Source organism: Triturus cristatus, chromosome 6, assembly GCF_964204655.1.
Source record: "Triturus cristatus chromosome 6, aTriCri1.1, whole genome shotgun sequence".
Classification (NCBI taxonomy): domain Eukaryota; kingdom Metazoa; phylum Chordata; class Amphibia; order Caudata; family Salamandridae; genus Triturus; species Triturus cristatus.
The window spans coordinates 1269979156-1269996912 of NC_140589.1; positions in this window are offsets into that span (position 1 = coordinate 1269979156).

Genomic DNA, 17757 nt, shown 5'->3' on the forward strand with positions numbered 1-17757 from the left:
TGGTCGACATGTGGGGGGTCTGAATAATTTCTACAGGGATGGCGGAGGTTTGCCCCTGCAGTGTCGGCAGTGAATTCCAGCCGGCCCGGTGGGGGCAATACGCCCACCATCCTAATGGGGCCCTAAGTCACAACTGTACAGTATGCTTTAGGCAGTCTCTACGTCGCTTTTGTGGACCTAAGAGCTGCCTTTGACCTCGTTCTTCATGAGCAGCTGTGGAGGGTCCTCGAAAAGCTGGGGCTTTCCTTGGAACTTTTGACTCTAATCATGCGGCTCCATGAGCCTAATTTTGCAAAAATTCAGTGGGGAGGCCCGGGTGAAATCACCCCAGAGTTTCCGGTAGAGCGCGGTGTGCGCCAAGGCTGCGCCATGGCACCCACGCTCTTCTCCCTGTACATCAATGGAATAGTAGATTTTATGCTACGAGTCAACACCGACGCTCCCAAGTTGAATGGAGTGATTACCCCAATATTGATGTTTGCTGACGATACTCTCATTGTATCTAAAACTCCGAGTGGCCTGCAAAGGGCATTGTCAGTTTTTGAAGATTTTTGCAGAAATTATGGCCTAGAGGTTAATGTGACCAAGACTAAACTCATGGCCTTTAACCCGCATTCAAGTTATAGAGCAGGAAAGCTCATTATGAATGGGCAAACACTCGAAGAGGTTAATAATTTTGTCTACTTAGGGATGCACGTGACTCACGATAATAAGTGGAATAGACATATGGAAATGTCTACAATGAAATTTAGGCAGACAACGGGAGCTCTGACCAGCGAGCACAAAAAATCCTTCACTAAGCCTATTAAACCCGTGCTCCAAGTATATGAGGCAAAGGCTCTAAGCTCTGTGTTGTATGGGGCCGAGCTATGGGGTTTCGACGCATTGACATCTCTAACAGTCGTCAAAAATACATTTATCCGGAGCATAACTGGCTTCACGCAGAGCACGCCCCTGGTACCACTGCGGTATGATCTAGGTAGGAAGGCTATCAAGGACCTAGCCAAACTCCACCCGGTCTTATACTGGCGGAGGCTCTGGACCACCCCGGAGCTTTATTCATACGCAATGGGACTTATGGACGTAATACAGGCCGATACGTTCCATAAGATCGGGTGGCTGAGGAACCTCCGGGAGACATTGATAGACCTGGGATTGGAGGGGCTATGGAGTGACCCAGTGGCTGCCGTGTTTCCTCCCAAGAGACTCCTGAAAATGCTCTATTGGGAACGGGTAAACTATCGGGTCTGGAGCGATTCTAACTCCTCTACGATGACTAGCCGATACTTGGAGGCGAAGGTTACTCCAGCTTTTGAACCTTATTGGGACCTGATTAACCAACCTAGAGACAGGAAACTTTACTTCCAATTTAGAGCAGGTTCTCTTCCACTCAGGGCCCTTACTAGCGGGTGGTTTGGTGCAAGTGTAGGAACTTGCCCTGCCTGTGGCTTTCACGAGGAATCAACTGCCCATTTTTTGTTTGTTTGCCCTGCATACGCTAACCCTAGACGAACATGGTTGTCTCCTATGTGTAAAACGTTGGCCACAAGGAGCTCTGCTGTTGCTCTAAGACTCTTATGCACAAGCACTTTTCCAGTTGTTTCAATTGCCCTAGCTAAATACTTGGGTTGGGCTTGGTCCTTAAGGCACAAGGCTCTTAGGGAAATTGTGGGAGTACCTCCGTAGGGCTTTATGTTCCTGGGACGTTGGCTGAAAATGTTCTTGTTCCAATTGATGTTTTATTTTTCCTTTTTGTTTTGTATTTTAAAATGTGTTTCCATCTTTAGTCTGCCGACATGTTTAATTCTCTTTTAATAGTAACTTTTAGGTATTTATTGGATGATTTTATGTATTATATAGGGTATGTGATTAGTAATATTTTTGTGTTTTGTACATGTTTGTGTCTTGTATGAATTTTTTTAAATTCGAATAAAGACTATGAATCTAACTTACCACCGACTGCCACTGGTGCTGCCACTCCCCCTACCGCTCCATCGTCGGTATCGGCAGCAACTGCCGCATCCTCGCCCTCCGCGTCGCCTTGTTTGCTGGCCCCGGCACTGGTGGTCGGTAGTGCGCCTAGAAAACATTACACATTTATTAGGCGTCATATACACCTCGCCCCTATTGATCAGTTGCAAGGTTGAAAAATGAGTTAATACTAACATACATGACTAGTACAAATCAGGTAGTAGTAGAGTAGACACTAATAGTTATATATGATCATTGTAGCCTTTGCTTAATTAGCCCTAGCCATGCTACCATTTTACCTTTGTGGCTTTTATTTTTGCACATGTGACGTTACCTTTACCTTGCAGCTTCTTAAGACACCTTTGAGCCCACATGACCTGCCTCACACTGCTACTGTCTAGTCTACTCGCTGCGTACAAGCGGTCAACAAACATTAACAAGCCACTTTTTTAGGAAGTACTGGTGTACTACTGTTACTGTTAGTCCATATCGCTTATCTATAGATGCTACACTTTTTGGCACGGCTGAGAAATGCTTGCAAGTTGCAATATACTAACGCACACCATTTCTTTTTTTGCATTACAGACGCAAGATTCCCTTCTACGAACCAGAGCTTCTGAATGATGCAACAACTACCAGTACTAGGTTCTTCTAAGGTGGGGGGTCCCATCACTCACATCTTCTTTTATAAATTTATATAAACTAAATTGCTATGGGATGGTGGTGCTGCCTTCCACCACTGTTCAGTTATCATGATTTAATTCCCAACTGTATAAGTGTAACAATGTATATTGTTTTAATGTTATTGATTTTCCGGTTGGTGCTGCTAAGAAAACAGTGTACAGACCTTCTCAAATTGAAATAACCATTTTGAACTTACATAGACTTGGTGGTATTTGTTGTGGACTAACTTACACGAGTGAGCAAATTAAAGTAAGGGTGTGCATGTGAATTGCTTCCACGACTGAGAGGTTGGGTGTGTTATGTTCTGGGTTGTCTACTTGTTGGGTATCTTGGGGGGAGGGTTCCGAGACCTAATAGTTATGACAAGACAGTACTATAGTCAAGCAGTGGAATTGTGGTGGGTGCGGAATTTCTGATTGAGGTGTGCAAGGAAGGTCCAACCTACCATGACCAACATCCTATTTTCTGGTGCAAATGTATGTGCAAGATCCCTACAACAGTAGTATGTCCTATAGGGTATCATATCAAAATAGTAATAAATCTGGTAGGGCTGTTGTTGCTGTGAATTTTCAAAGCCTCAAGATCAATAAGAGTAAAACTAGTACAAGACGACGACCCAACGGATTGGACTCAATGGCTCGAGCTACTGGTGAATATGAGTTTTATATTACAACCTTTCACAAAGAGTGGCACTGGCCAACTGGGCAAGACTATACAGTACAGACAGACTGATAGTATGTAGTAGTAGTAGTAGTACTCAGAGTCATCATAGCGGAGGCAGGGATAAGATTTTTGAAACCGTACAGATCGAAGGATAATTGGTGGTAAAAAAATAGCATTTGGAAACAAACAATAGTTCGGGAAAAATATGGGGCAGTAAAAGTTATGGAATAAGAAATATTATTAAAAACAAGAAGACTTACTAGGGCCAGCAGAGGAGCCCTCAGCGGTGTCCTCCTGGTGGTGTTCTTCCTGTTCCGCCGACTGCCCAGTCCCTGTCGGTCTGCCCCTGGGTGCTGATGAACAGGAAAGATATAAGAAAGAGACAAACATTGATGGATGGTGTCAAACAAATACAATATTTTTCAACAACGGTCAAAAAACACTTATGTAAACAACAATTGCAATAACTACATTGACCGATCTCATCTGGTCAACATGTAATATCGGGGGATTCGCAGTTCGACTACTTAAGTTACTATTTATCAACAGTAATCCAGTCTTCCATTCTGATTCCAGAAAACTAAGTTACAACTAAGCCTAAGTAAAACGTACCACCCAACCTAGCCCACCTATTCCAGGCATGCCAATTGTACATTAAGTATGCATTTCCACTGTATTCCTCAACAATGCGTATGGTCAAATCATAGAGTTCACATGAACATGACTACATTTTTTGTATACACCAAATTTTGGTTTGATTGATGCTGATCTGCTACTGCTAAGTAACTGCTAAGCCTACCACCACTCATTGAACAAACTAGAAAAGGTTCTAAAGACTGCCGTACTAGCAGCACGTCACGTAACTGAGTGAGGGGGCATCACGCATACCACTAACAAATTAGAAGCTCATACAAAGTAGTGTACCTAAACATCAATCCGCCCCTATCTATCAGTGACGGGACAAAGTAAGGAGTGGACTAGAGTCACTGTAGCATTACGTAACTTATTTTCTCTAAAATAAACTCGTAAAGAATCACGCTAAGCAAGCGCAAATGCAAAGCTGGAAACAAGTAAGATTAGTAGTAGCGCAGAAGACCAGGGGGGGTTTTGTCCTTCCAAATGGAAGGACAAAACCCCCCCTGGTAATGAAGATTGGCTCAGAGCCGCCTTTAAAGCGGCACGATTAGACCAAGATACCAGAGCAGACAACCAACCCAGTTCTTGGCAACCATTGATACGTTGGGCACAACAAAGGTATTTGATCTGATGGATCAAGGCAAGATCCCTAAAAATGTTTCATTTCCTCATGGTCCTATGATTACACCAGTCCTCCAACACGGGAGGAAGGCCGTGGGGCCTAGACAGAAACAGTGAGCCAAAGAGGCCCTCAGGAATCGAGAACAAAATCTGGCTTGTCAAATCTGTGGAAGTTTTTGGTGAGATGAGGACTAAAAAAAAGAAAAAAAAAAAAAAAAAAAGTAGTAGCGCAGAAGAGCACCTGTGTCAAAAAAATCACAGACTTTTAAACGTAATTAACCTGGAATGTAAGCAGCAACATTGAGGTTCTGTAGCGATCCGAACCCGTGAATTCGGTATCATAGTACTGACACGATTTTGGTATCAATGAACCGCAAATGATCCATTATATACATGACAGTGTTTTCGCTGCGCAACTGGCATGAATTCACTGGAAAATAGGGCATTCTGTCAGTAAAGTCATGGCACCCATTTTAGTTACGACATCCATTTTGTTTCTTGCCCTCACATAGCCAATGAACGGACGATGACCCCGGCAGGATCACCTTGTTAAGGACACGTAAGCTCGAGCCCCGAGAAAGGCTGACGCTACATGACTAGGCAGAATCAAGCTGCCTCCCTTGCCTGAGGCCAGTCCTGCTATACTGGTTCTCGTGTCCGTTGTCCTGACTGAAAAGGCCGAAGACGATTGCCCTGCCCATTTATGATCCATAAACACCTCTTATCCTACATTTCAATCCTTTGCACCTGGCTCTGCTCCTTTCTTTCTGGGCTTTTACAATGGGGAGGTTACGATTTTTATGATGGGGAGGATCAAGTAGAAAATGAAGAACTGACAAGAGAGCCTGATCGAATACCGAAAACCTACAACTAATCATTGTTTGATGTTTATTTATTATCTGTTCGGGATACCGGGTTGGGCATGAGAAATATTCGTGTAATGTTGCCCCAAGACATTTTTCTTGTATTTAAGAAACAACCCACTTAATACAATTCGAACAGTCTCCTAGATTCTGCCTCTGTGTGGTTCCTATGATTTCTGTATCCCTGCAGTAAATAAACCTTGGTCTTTGACGCCGCCATCAAGAAGCCCGTGTCTCTGTTTGTTTGTGCACCGGGACAGGGGGAACTCAGGGGTCTTCGGGTGTTGTTTCCCTGACACCTCTGGACTCTTAAAAGTCCAGAACCTCAAATTGGCGCCCAACGTCGGACAACGTCATCCGGTACCGGTCCAAAGCCTGAAAAGTTCGAGAAGTTTCGTGTGAAGATTCCGGAGGGAGGTACCCTGCTTCATCGATCCCTGCATGTCGTAAAAGTGGCCCGACGATCTCTTCCACGAGGGTTCCCGTTCCCAGACAGCTACAGAGGACCGCTGCCTTGACTGTCGCCCTGTCTTGGACCCGAGGTGCAGACCTTAGTACGGCGAGACGAAGACGGGTTCTCCTTGGTGACGTCTTCCACATTTCAGTTAAGTATTAAGTGGGTTGTGCTCAGTTTGGTTATTCGGATACGTTTTGGATTTGTAGATTATCATTGGTTGCTCTTATTAAGATAATCTTGGTATTTGGTATTGGTTCATTTTGGTAGGCCTAAGTTCTCTGCACATTTTGGTTGGAATTTGTCTTTGTAGTCATGACTAAGGGTAACAATTGTTTTTTGTCCTGGTTACGTTGCAACGGGGATTCACGGTTGGAGGACTCGTGTTTGGTTCCTCCGATTGGGACTCCTACATATGAGCTCTATTGTAAACATGGTGTGGGTCCTATTACGTATAATGAAGTATGGGTCGATTATACCAAGAAAGATGGTGTCCTTAGTTGGCCACCGCATGGTAGTTTCGAAACGGAAATTCTAGATAATCTAGAAATGAAGTTGTTTAAGAGAAAAGCCCGGCCGGCGATGTTTGATTCTTTTCGCGTATGGCGCAAAGAAGCCAAACAGAGAGAAATTAGGAAAACAAAGAAAGAACAGAAAGAGAAAGGGTTGACTTTAATGGAGTCTGCTAGGCAGCTGCATGTCAACGAGACCGAGAAAGCAATGGAGATGGCGAGTAGAAAACATAATTTGGCAATTGATAAATGTTACCCTGTATTGCCATCTTGTCCTGCTAAGCCGATAGAGGACCCTGAAAAGGATCCCCTGTTGTCTTACCTGTTGAGTTCACCTCCACCGTATGCACAGGGTATTACAGTACCACAGTTACTACCTGTTGTACAGCCAGCTGTTGGTCAGCCTGGGATAGGTGCTCCACTCCCTTTGAATCCAGCTCCTGTCTTTCCCGTGGTCAATGATCCTACGGCACCCCCTCTTCCTGGGTCGCCTATGCCGCCTTTGCCTATCGTTTCGCAAACTGCTTTACCTACTACTCCTACCCTTACTACTTCATCTGCTTCAGCTGCCCTGTCCCCAAGCCCTGTCATTCTGACTCCGCTTTCCGTTCGTCGGAAAATAACCGACTCTGTAACTAATATATTAACCCCTCTTTACAGGTCCTTAATTGGGACCCCCGTTTCTGACTCTATACAGAGACGTAGCCAGCTTCGTGGTCCCGAGGAACGAGAGACGTTAGATTCGACAGCTCTTAGGTGGATGTCGAAAGCTGTGAAGTATGATGCACGAAGAGTATTAGACACATTTATGCAGTGGAATGAACCAACTAAACGTTATGTTTTTGACGTGATGTGTTCTCTTGTGCGAGAGGAATGGGAAGATGATGACTTAGATTCCGTCCCTTCTGATTTAATAAATATTCAGCAGAAATTTGCCGCAGGAATGGTGATAGGTTCAGAAGTAGGGAGAGCGATAGAATTAATTTTAGCTTATAGGGATGAGTCCCCTTTTCGGGCGACAAGAGACCCTGATGGTACACCGATAACTAGGAAAAGACGAGGTCAGTATCCGATGAGAGAAGTTCCGCCCATATGGCGCGAAGCAGTTGCCGCTGATGCGAACTTGGGTATTGCAGCTGCTCCAGCACAATTCCAGAGAGTGTGGATACACATTCCTTGGAAACGGGCTGAAGTATTAGCGGTAAAACAAGCATTACCAGACCCTCGTAAGAATCCTGCTGGTTATTACAAAGAATTAACACAGACAGTCCAAGCGTGTATCATGAATTTGGCAGACATTGAAATGCTGTTTGGTAATGTAGTACCACAACCTATATGGGCCAAGATTCGGCAAGAGAACCACCCAGTCGCCTTAGGAGGTGATTGGCCAGCTATCGTAGCGGCAGACGCACAGCAGGTTGGTGGAGCTAAACCTGAACCTCTGATCGCTGACTTACCTGGCAGAATAATTAACCTGATGAAAACGCTGATGCCAGCGTTACGAGTAAATTGGGATAAACTATCAGCATGCAAGCAAAAGAAGGACGAAAGCGTCTCTGACTTCTTCACTAGATTTGAAGAGACCTTCGTAGATCACAGTGGGCAAGATATGAGTACCGAGGGAGGTCAGAGATTGTTTGTTGATAAGTTCGTGTTTAATTTACTACCTGCGCTTAGTAACAAGTTAAAGGATTCTGAAAGTGCATGGGCAGGTTCGACGACAGCACAGATACTTGCAACTGCACAGTATTACGAGAATAGAGAGAAAGAAGAGAAGGAAAAGTTAGAAAAGAAAACGAAAGATTTAAAAACCAAAGTTCTTTTGCAACAGGCATATCCGCCTCGTTCGAATCAGTCAGACTCACAGCAGCGACCCCAGTTTCAGCAGCAGCCACAATTCCAGCAAGGGACGGCCCAGAGGTTTAATTATAGTTTTCCCCGACAACAGTTAGCATGGAATCAGTGTGCCTATTGTAAAAAGGAGGGTCATTATAAGAATGAGTGTCCAGTACTACACCCACAAACTAGTGGTGTCCCAGCTCAGAGAGGTAATGTTGGATTTATGCAAGCTCCTAGAGGTAGAGGGCGTGGTACGATGACACCACAGACTGATCGCCAATCGAATTATTTCGACCAGCGAAATGTACAACCTACGCAGCCAGGTAGATCTCCACAGTATCATGTTGAAGATTACTATGATCCTAATGAAGAGATTCAAAGAAACGAACAATAGGACAGCCGCAGGCAGAGAGAGGGAGTAGTATCAGTTCCAGTTGATCAGAGTGGACCTTATGTCACAGTAGTTACCTCAGGCGTGGTCGAACCGTTTCTGTTGGATACTGGTGCGGCAAAAAGTTCAATCATGCGTGCGAAACTCCCTGGCGCACCTTTGTACGGCTTAACGAACACTTCAGTAGGTTTCTCAGGCGCCCCTGTTCACAATCCTGTGTCCAGTCCTTTATCTATCACTGTTGGGCCATGCGAGCTAGAAGCACCCCTCATTTTAACAACCGGTTGTAATGAGAATCTGCTTGGTTTAGACCTGTTGAAACGCCTGCATGCGACGTTGTACTGTTCTCCTTCGGGAGTACAGCTCACATTAGGTAAAGGAGTCATCTCCCTGATGTACATGTCGATGGACAAGCTCCCACCGGAGTTGCGTTCTCTCCCTGATACTCTTTGGGCAACTGGTCCCAACGATGTAGGCCTCTTGGAAATTCCCCCTTACGTGGTAAGTCTAAAAGCGAATGTTAAATTTCCACGAATCCCACAGTATCGGATTTCAAACGAAGGTGAACAAGCACTCTTACTAATTGTAAAAGACTTGATACAGAAAGATGTGATAGAGGAAACTAGAGGAAACGTCTGCAATAGTCCTGTTCTGCCAATTCTGAAACGTACTGACCCTTCTAAACCACCAATTTACAGATTTGTGATTGACCTCAGAGAAGTTAACAAAATAGTGATTCCACAGTTTCCTGTAGTCCCAGATATCACTGCATTATTGACGTTGATTCCTGCATCGGCATCATGGTTTACGGTGATCGACTTGAAAAATGCATTTTTCAGCATTCCCATAGCAGAAGAAAGTAGAGACATTTTTGGTTTCTCATTAGGAGGACGCAGTTTCAGATTCAAACGCGCTCCACAAGGTTATTGTGAAAGCCCTTCAATTTATAGCCAAGCATTAAAAAGTCAATTAGACGCTCTTGTACTTCCTCATGGTGTTGCTCTGATCCAATACGTAGACGATCTTCTACTGGCTGCTGATGACAAGGAAACTTGCAAAGCAGCTACAATTTCTTTATTGCGTCATTTGTCAAACTTACATCACAAGGTGTCACCTTCTAAACTGCAATATTGTTGCCAAGAAGTGACCTACTTAGGTCATCTTTTGTCAAAGGAGGGAAGAAGGTTGACCCCAGAGAGAATCAAAGCAATTTTACAGATGACTGTACCCAGCACACAAAGAGAAGTGCGTGCGTTTTTGGGTATTACGTCATACTGTAGGCAATGGATCCCAAATTTTTCTCTCATGGCAAAACCATTGGTAGCCCTGACTGGAAAAGGTGTTCCAAGCCCTTTGCCATGGTCTGATGAATGTCAACAGAGCTTCTCCGACTTACGTGATGCGCTGTGTTCAGCTCCTGTGTTGGGTACTCCTGACTACAGTAAGCCGTTTACACTATATGTCCATGAAAGAGAAGGTTGTGCATTGAGTGTATTAACACAACAATTCGGCGACAAACAACGGCCTTGTGCATATTTTTCATCCACATTAGATCCGGTAGCCAGAGCATTGCCAAGTTGTTTAAGAGCCACGGCAGCAGCCGCAGTGTCTATTCGACAGTCTGCTGGACTAGTCATGAACAACATGTTAGTAGTCATGGTTCCACATGCTGTGGATACACTCATGAATAGAATGAAAACTCAGCACCTCACCAGTGCTAGATTATCAGGCTATGAGCTGACGCTTTTGGCAAGTCACATTCAGATCAAGCGATGCAACATATTGAATCCAGCAACACTGTTGCCGACTACTCAGGAGTCGAGTGATTCAGAGCCCCATGATTGTTGTTTCAGAACTGAGGAAGAGACAAAAGGTAGAATTGATTTGAAAGATACTCCGTTATCAGACCCAGACGGCACGTTATATGTCGATGGGTCCTGTTTTAAACTACAGAATGGTGATGTGACGGCCGCGTATGCAGTTACGACTTTGAGTACGATTGTTGAGACTGCAAGAGTGAGTCAGAATTCTGCCCAAGCAGCAGAATTAATTGCATTGACAAGAGCGTGTGTTTTAGCTGAGGGAAAGAGAGTGAATGTGTTTACTGATAGCCAGTACGCCTTTGGCGTCGCACACAATTTTGGGCGTCTCTGGAAAGAAAGAGGTTTTCTCACGTCCCACGGAACTAAGATCCAACATGGACAATTAGTCAACGATCTATTAGAATCCCTGACCCTACCGAATGAAGTTGCGATTGTGAAGTGTAGTGCACATCGAAAGATTACAGATAATGTTGGCCGAGGGAATGCGTTTGCTGATGAGGTCGCTAAAGAAACGGCCAAGAACATGACGAGCCGAATGTATGTTGCAACGTCTGCAAGATGGATTGCTGAATCAGGAATGTGTGAGAATACGATTGACAGTGTAAAAGCAATCCAAAATGAGGCAACTGAAAATGAGAAGAATGAATGGAAGGAGAAAACGGGTAAAATGGATCCAAGTGGATGTTGGATTGATCTGCCTGAGCTGCAACGTTGGATGTTACCTGACGCGTATGTACTTGCGGTAGTCACGATGGCGCATGGAGCAGCGCACATCAGTTCGAAAGGGATCTGTAAAATGTTAGCTCCAGTATGGAAGAACGATGGAATTACTAAATGTGCGGAAAGAGTGGTGAAAAACTGCATGGTATGCCTGATGCATAATCCTGGCAATCGAACCCCAACTGGTCATTTTGCTCCCCCTTCATGTCCCTTTGAAGTGATTCAATTGGACTATATCCACATGGACAGGTGTAACAATCTTAAGTATGTCCTAGTGGTAGTATGTGCCTTTTCAAGATGGATTGAGGCATACCCATTAAAGGATAACACTGCCATGTCCACTGCCAAAATCCTCCTCAAAGAATACTTCCCTAGGTATGGTATGCCACGGATTGTTTGGTCAGACAACGGAAGTGAGTTTGTAGGGAAAGTTATGAAGAGTGTGTGTGCAGGTCTAGGAATTGTACAAAAATTCCACAGTGCGAACCATCCACAGTCAGCAGGTTTGGTGGAAGGGTACAATGGCACCCTGAAGCTGAAGCTTGCGAAAATTCAAGCTTCCACTGGTCTCTCTTGGCCAGACGCACTGCCTCTAGCTTTACTGTCCACCAGAGCGACTGTACATTCTCGAGTAGGGCTTAGCCCATATGAGATTGTGTTCGGCCGCCCTGCTAATGTTTGGGGAGTCCCTAGGCCAAAGGAATTCAGACAGATAGAATACCCAATGTTGATTGATTACCTTCATGATCTGACTGCTAAACTAAGCCTTATTCATCAACAGGTATTCGAATCCTTGCCTAATCTGCCGGAGAGTCCAGGTCATACGTTGAAACCCGGCGACCAGGTTGTAGTGCGGAACTTTGAACGTACTCGAAACCTTCAGCCAAGATTCGTGGGCCCGTTCCAGGTCCTCCTCGTAACCAGAACTGCAGTACGCCTAGCTGGCAGGAAAAATTGGGTGCACGCCAGCCACACGAAGCGTGTCCCTCTCCCACTCCCCTATGACAATTGGGTTAGACAGGGAATTGGTGTATCCGAGACAGAACCTGTTCCAAGGCACATCCCTTTCAGCGATGCAGAGTACCTAACGGACCATCCACGAACTAAAACGCAGAACTTTGGCACCTCAGCAGAAACCACTCCTTTGAATCCTGAACCGAGCATTGTACAAAGTGAACACTTGTCGCCTGTGGAATCGAACATTTTTGCACCTGTAGACCAGCTATTTCCAGACCAAACAAGACCCGGAAAGTACAGATATAATCTACGTTCTCATGTTATGAACTAATGACATTGCATTATCGCCCTTCTGTTTAAAGACTGTAAAACTGTTTTGATCATACTGCATTCCAGTCAATCAGGAAGTTTGCTAGAATTTTTATTTTTTTATTTTAATGTTTCTTTCACCTTGCCATCTGGGTTACCGTAGGGTCGTAACGTGTGCCTTGTTTTAATTTACAGGGAATCAGACATTAGGTCGGTTTCTTCTGTTTGTCTTGGGAACTCCCAGGATAAACAGAGGTACGTTTTTAACAGGTACAAACCATCCGTTGCGAACGGTTGTAGAAGATGGAGCTTCCTGAATCACGACGGGTTAAAGTCATAAAGGTGCACAAGACAAAATTATATGACATATTGTATAGTAAATGTTTCCTAATGCAATGTGCCCTGACACTTCTGATTGTTTTTATAACTCTGATAGGCGGAATTATTTTTGGTATTCAATTGATCTTTGCACCTGTTACGTCTACAGTATCTCCCCATATTTCTGTTTCCCCGACTATTGGTTCTATTCATTCTTTTCATCCTTTTCCTGCCCACGAGCAAGCTCGACGCTCTGAGTTTATAAATAACACTTTCATTCAGCTCTTGCACCAACATCAACTAGTGATTAACACAACAAACTGCTGGGTATGTGGCCTGATACCACATACCATGGACAAGGGCATCCCTTATTTGGTTCTGCCTTTCAGTTATAATGGATCATTCTGGGCATTTCAAACCATGTTCGCCTATGCTCTAGAGACCTACCCTCCACGACCTCCGCGTTCCACCCGGTATAACTCTGCTAATAGAGCCTTGGTAAAAGGAATCACTGATATGGTGAGAGATGTCACTAATACTCCGTACATTCCCAAGGATGAGTTGCGAGTTTACATGGGGTGGAACATTACAGAATATGGCATCACTCTGGGTGAGAACAAACGTAAGAGCTCAACTCCGATCTGGGTCGTACCCCACCAAGGTCAGGTCTGTTTGCAAGGAAATGGGAGGAATCCGAAAGCTCGACTAGGGAAGAGTGACTGTATTGAAACATACGTGTTCCCGTCACAATCTTCCCCTGCATTCTTAGCCGCTAAGGGTACCTATTTTGTTTGTCAAGACAGAGCATATACATGGCTGCCCGCTGATTTCTCAGGCTCATGTTATATCGCTCAACTGTTACCTCCGACATACACTGCTGCACCGGATTATCACAAAACGAGAGTTGTGAGAGGTGTATTCAGTAAAGAGGATACTGCTGGCCAAGAAGCAGGAGACTTTTTCCAAGGTTTCCTCCCGTTCTGGGGGCCTATGGTCAACAGTAGAAACCTGCGTCAACTAACACGAGTAGTTGAATCCACCATTATCGAAACTACAGGTGCCCTTAGTAACCTGACAGCTGAGCTTCAAGCGGATCGCCTCATGACGTTACAGAACCGTATGGTTCTTGACGTGTTACTTGCAGATCGAGGTGGGGTATGCAAAATGATCCAATCAAGTTGCTGCGTTTTTATCCCAGATAATGCGCCAACAGTATACAAGGCCATCTCTAAGTTACACAAAATCTCCGACTCCATTCACGTAGAGGAAGGTGACTGGTCACTAATGGGATGGTTCTGGAATCTGTTATCTGCATGGGGGTGGAAGGTTCTAATGGTCATCGGTGTTACGTTAGTATTTTTATTTTCGTGCTGTCTCATTATTCAGTGTGGCCCTGCCTTAAGTGGCGTTTGTGTTTCATCGTGCGTAAGGAGACCACCTGTTTTCGGAAATGCATCACGAGATAAAGTAATGCTACAACAACATATCAGTGACCTAATGAACATAGAAATGGACTCTGACATAGAGTGAGTTATTGCCTATGTAAGGGCAAAAGGACGGTCTGAGGTTCTGTAGCGATCCGAACCCGTGAATTCGGTATCATAGTACTGACACGATTTTGGTATCAATGAACCGCAAATGATCCATTATATACATGACAGTGTTTTCGCTGCGCAACTGGCATGAATTCACTGGAAAATAGGGCATTCTGTCAGTAAAGTCATGGCACCCATTTTAGTTACGACATCCATTTTGTTTCTTGCCCTCACATAGCCAATGAACGGACGATGACCCCGGCAGGATCACCTTGTTAAGGACACGTAAGCTCGAGCCCCGAGAAAGGCTGACGCTACATGACTAGGCAGAATCAAGCTGCCTCCCTTGCCTGAGGCCAGTCCTGCTATACTGGTTCTCGTGTCCGTTGTCCTGACTGAAAAGGCCGAAGACGATTGCCCTGCCCATTTATGATCCATAAACACCTCTTATCCTACATTTCAATCCTTTGCACCTGGCTCTGCTCCTTTCTTTCTGGGCTTTTACAATGGGGAGGTTACGATTTTTATGATGGGGAGGATCAAGTAGAAAATGAAGAACTGACAAGAGAGCCTGATTGAATACCGAAAACCTACAACTAATCATTGTTTGATGTTTATTTATTATCTGTTCGGGATACCGGGTTGGGCATGAGAAATATTCGTGTAATGTTGCCCCAAGACATTTTTCTTGTATTTAAGAAACAACCCACTTAATACAATTCGAACAGTCTCCTAGATTCTGCCTCTGTGTGGTTCCTATGATTTCTGTATCCCTGCAGTAAATAAACCTTGGTCTTTGACGCCGCCATCGAGAAGCCCGTGTCTCTGTTTGTTTGTGCACCGGGACAGGGGGAACTCAGGGGTCTTCGGGTGTTGTTTCCCTGACACCTCTGGACTCTTAAAAGTCCAGAACCTCAAAATTCTAGCTGGTTGGAAGAAAAAAAAGATATTCGCAATATATAACACAGAGCAGAAGAACAGACACAAAGTAGTAAAAATTAAATAGGTACTCACCAAGCCCCGGGACCTCCACTCCCAGTAGGTCCAGCAGGTCCTGCTCATGGTCCAAGATGTCGGACCACCGGTGCGTCAGCTGCGCCTGGGTGCGCCGAACACCAGAAAAGCGTGACACTGCCCGGCGCACCTTCCCCCACCGCTGCCGACGCTCCCGGAGGCCGTACCCAGACCCAGGCCTGCCACCTGCTGCCAGGGTTGAGGGGAGGTGGCGCTGCACAAAGAAAATTAGTGCAGGCAACTCCACCTCCCCAAATAAGGCCCGTGCCTGCACCCCTTGTGGGCGCCGCCTTCCGCAAGGAAGGCGGTAGTGGCTCTGGCTGCGCCGGCGAACAGCCCTACCCTTGGACATGGTTCTGGGGACGGGGCAGGAAAGAAAAGGTAAAATAAAGAAAGGAGTAAAGGAAATAAATAGCAGGCAATAGAAAGAGAAAAAGTAGCTAAAAAAGAAATAAAAAGTAGACAAAAACCAAAAATATAGAAGCAGGAAAATAGTTAGAGAAATAATAAGTAATAAAGATCCCAAAAAGTGGCTATAAACAAAGGATTGAAAAGATTTTGAGAGGATTGAAAATCAGGCCCCAGAACCATGTAATAGAGTGAAAAACAAGATGGCCGCGCCCATTGCGACCACGTGCGCAAGTTCGCGCAATATTTTCTCCCCGAGCAAGCAAAAAGCAACGCGATCAAGTAAAAGCGGTCGCGAACAGGAAATATCGACCGCGAACGGGCGCGAACATGCATTGCGTGACCCGGAACAGGAAGTAAGCATCGTGAGAGGGCGGGACAAGTGAAAACAAGATGGCCGCGCCCGTGAGCAATGGCATGGGTAAGTTGGCGACCCGCGATCACGCAAAAAATACAGCGAACAGGCGGGAAAAAAACTTCTGCGATATTTCCGGCGTGTATGCGGAGATTTTCAGCATTTTCGCGATAATTTGCAAAAGTTAATTTCGCAAATTCAGCCCACCCCTAGTACAAACGCGCCCTGAGGCGTGTTTTAAGTTGGGAGATTAACTCCCCTTGAATCCTGAGGTCCCCTGGGGTTCAACTAGCCCTCCAGGTACCTCCATTAAGCGCCACAGAGCTGCGTTGCAGAGAGGTGTAAAAAGGGGCGTGGCCTCAGAACACCTCTCTGCAACGCAGCCCCCTGGTGCATACTGGAGGTTCCTGGTGGGCTAGTTGGCCCCCAGGGACTCCCAGTATTGAAGAGGAATTTGTTCCCCCTCTGCAAACGCGCCAGGGGGCGCGTTTGCACAGTGATGAAAGGAGGGGGGGTGGCCTCCTCCCCGATCCCGTTTTTTAAAAATAAAATTCTTTTGAAGGAGCGGGGCTGTGTAGCCCCCCTTCTTTTTCTTATTTTTTGGCCCTGGGGACCCCATCCCCCACGGCCTGCCCCCTAATTTTTTTTTTTATACTGTGGAGGGGGGCCGCGTGGCATGGGCCTTTTTTTAAAATAAACAAACATATTTTTAGGGAGGGGGGCTGCGTAGCCCCCCTCCTGTGTCCACTTAAAGCCCCGGGGACCCCAACCCCCGGGGCCGTTTTTTTAATTTTTTATTTGTAACATTTTTTAGGATGGGGGCTACGTGGCCCCCCTCCCGAGCCACTTATGGCCCCGGGGACCCCATCCCCGGGGCCTGGCCATCTAGTTGGGGACCGTGGGGGGTCCCAATCCCATCACGGTCCCAGCTCCCTGCTTCCTGCGGGAGCCGGCATTGCTTTTCCACATGGGGAGCAGCTAACATGCTGCTCCCCATGTGGAAAAGCAATCAGCTTTGCTATTTGGAAGAGAGAGCAGGTTTGCAATGACGAGGCTCCCGCCCTGTCATTGCAAACGGCAGTGTACCGGGGTGGACACCTCGGGACACTGCAGGAGCCGGCACTGGGGGGTGGCGGCCCCCAGGGCCATCGAGGGCTTCAGGAGAGGGGCCATGCGGCCCCCCTCCCAACTCTTTCAAAGCCCCAGGGGTGGTCGTCCCCGGGGCTGGGGGGTCCCTCACGGACCCCCATTTTACATATTTAGAGTCCCGGGGAGGTGGCAGTCCCCGGGCGTGTGGGGGGCATGGGCCCCCCACACAGGGTATATATTTTTTTTAAAAGCCCCGGGGGTGGCGGTTCTCGGTTCTACCGAGGCACAAGATGGCTGCTAACACTTCCTGATTCAGAGTGTTGGCAGCCAATTAGCATTCAGCTCGTGCTCGACAGGGTGCGGGGAGGGTGCGCGGATCCACCCCCGGCCATAGATATCACTAACTTTTAACTCTACTTTTCTCAGGAACTACTGAACGGATTTACACCATTTAAGCAAAGGCACAAGTCTGAACTGAGGACTACCTCTTTGGCAAATTTGGTGTAATTCCGTTCAGCAGTTCGGGCTGTAGCTGCGACAACAGGTCCTATGGGAAATTGCATTGGGAAAACGTGTTTTGGGACCCCCTTTTTTT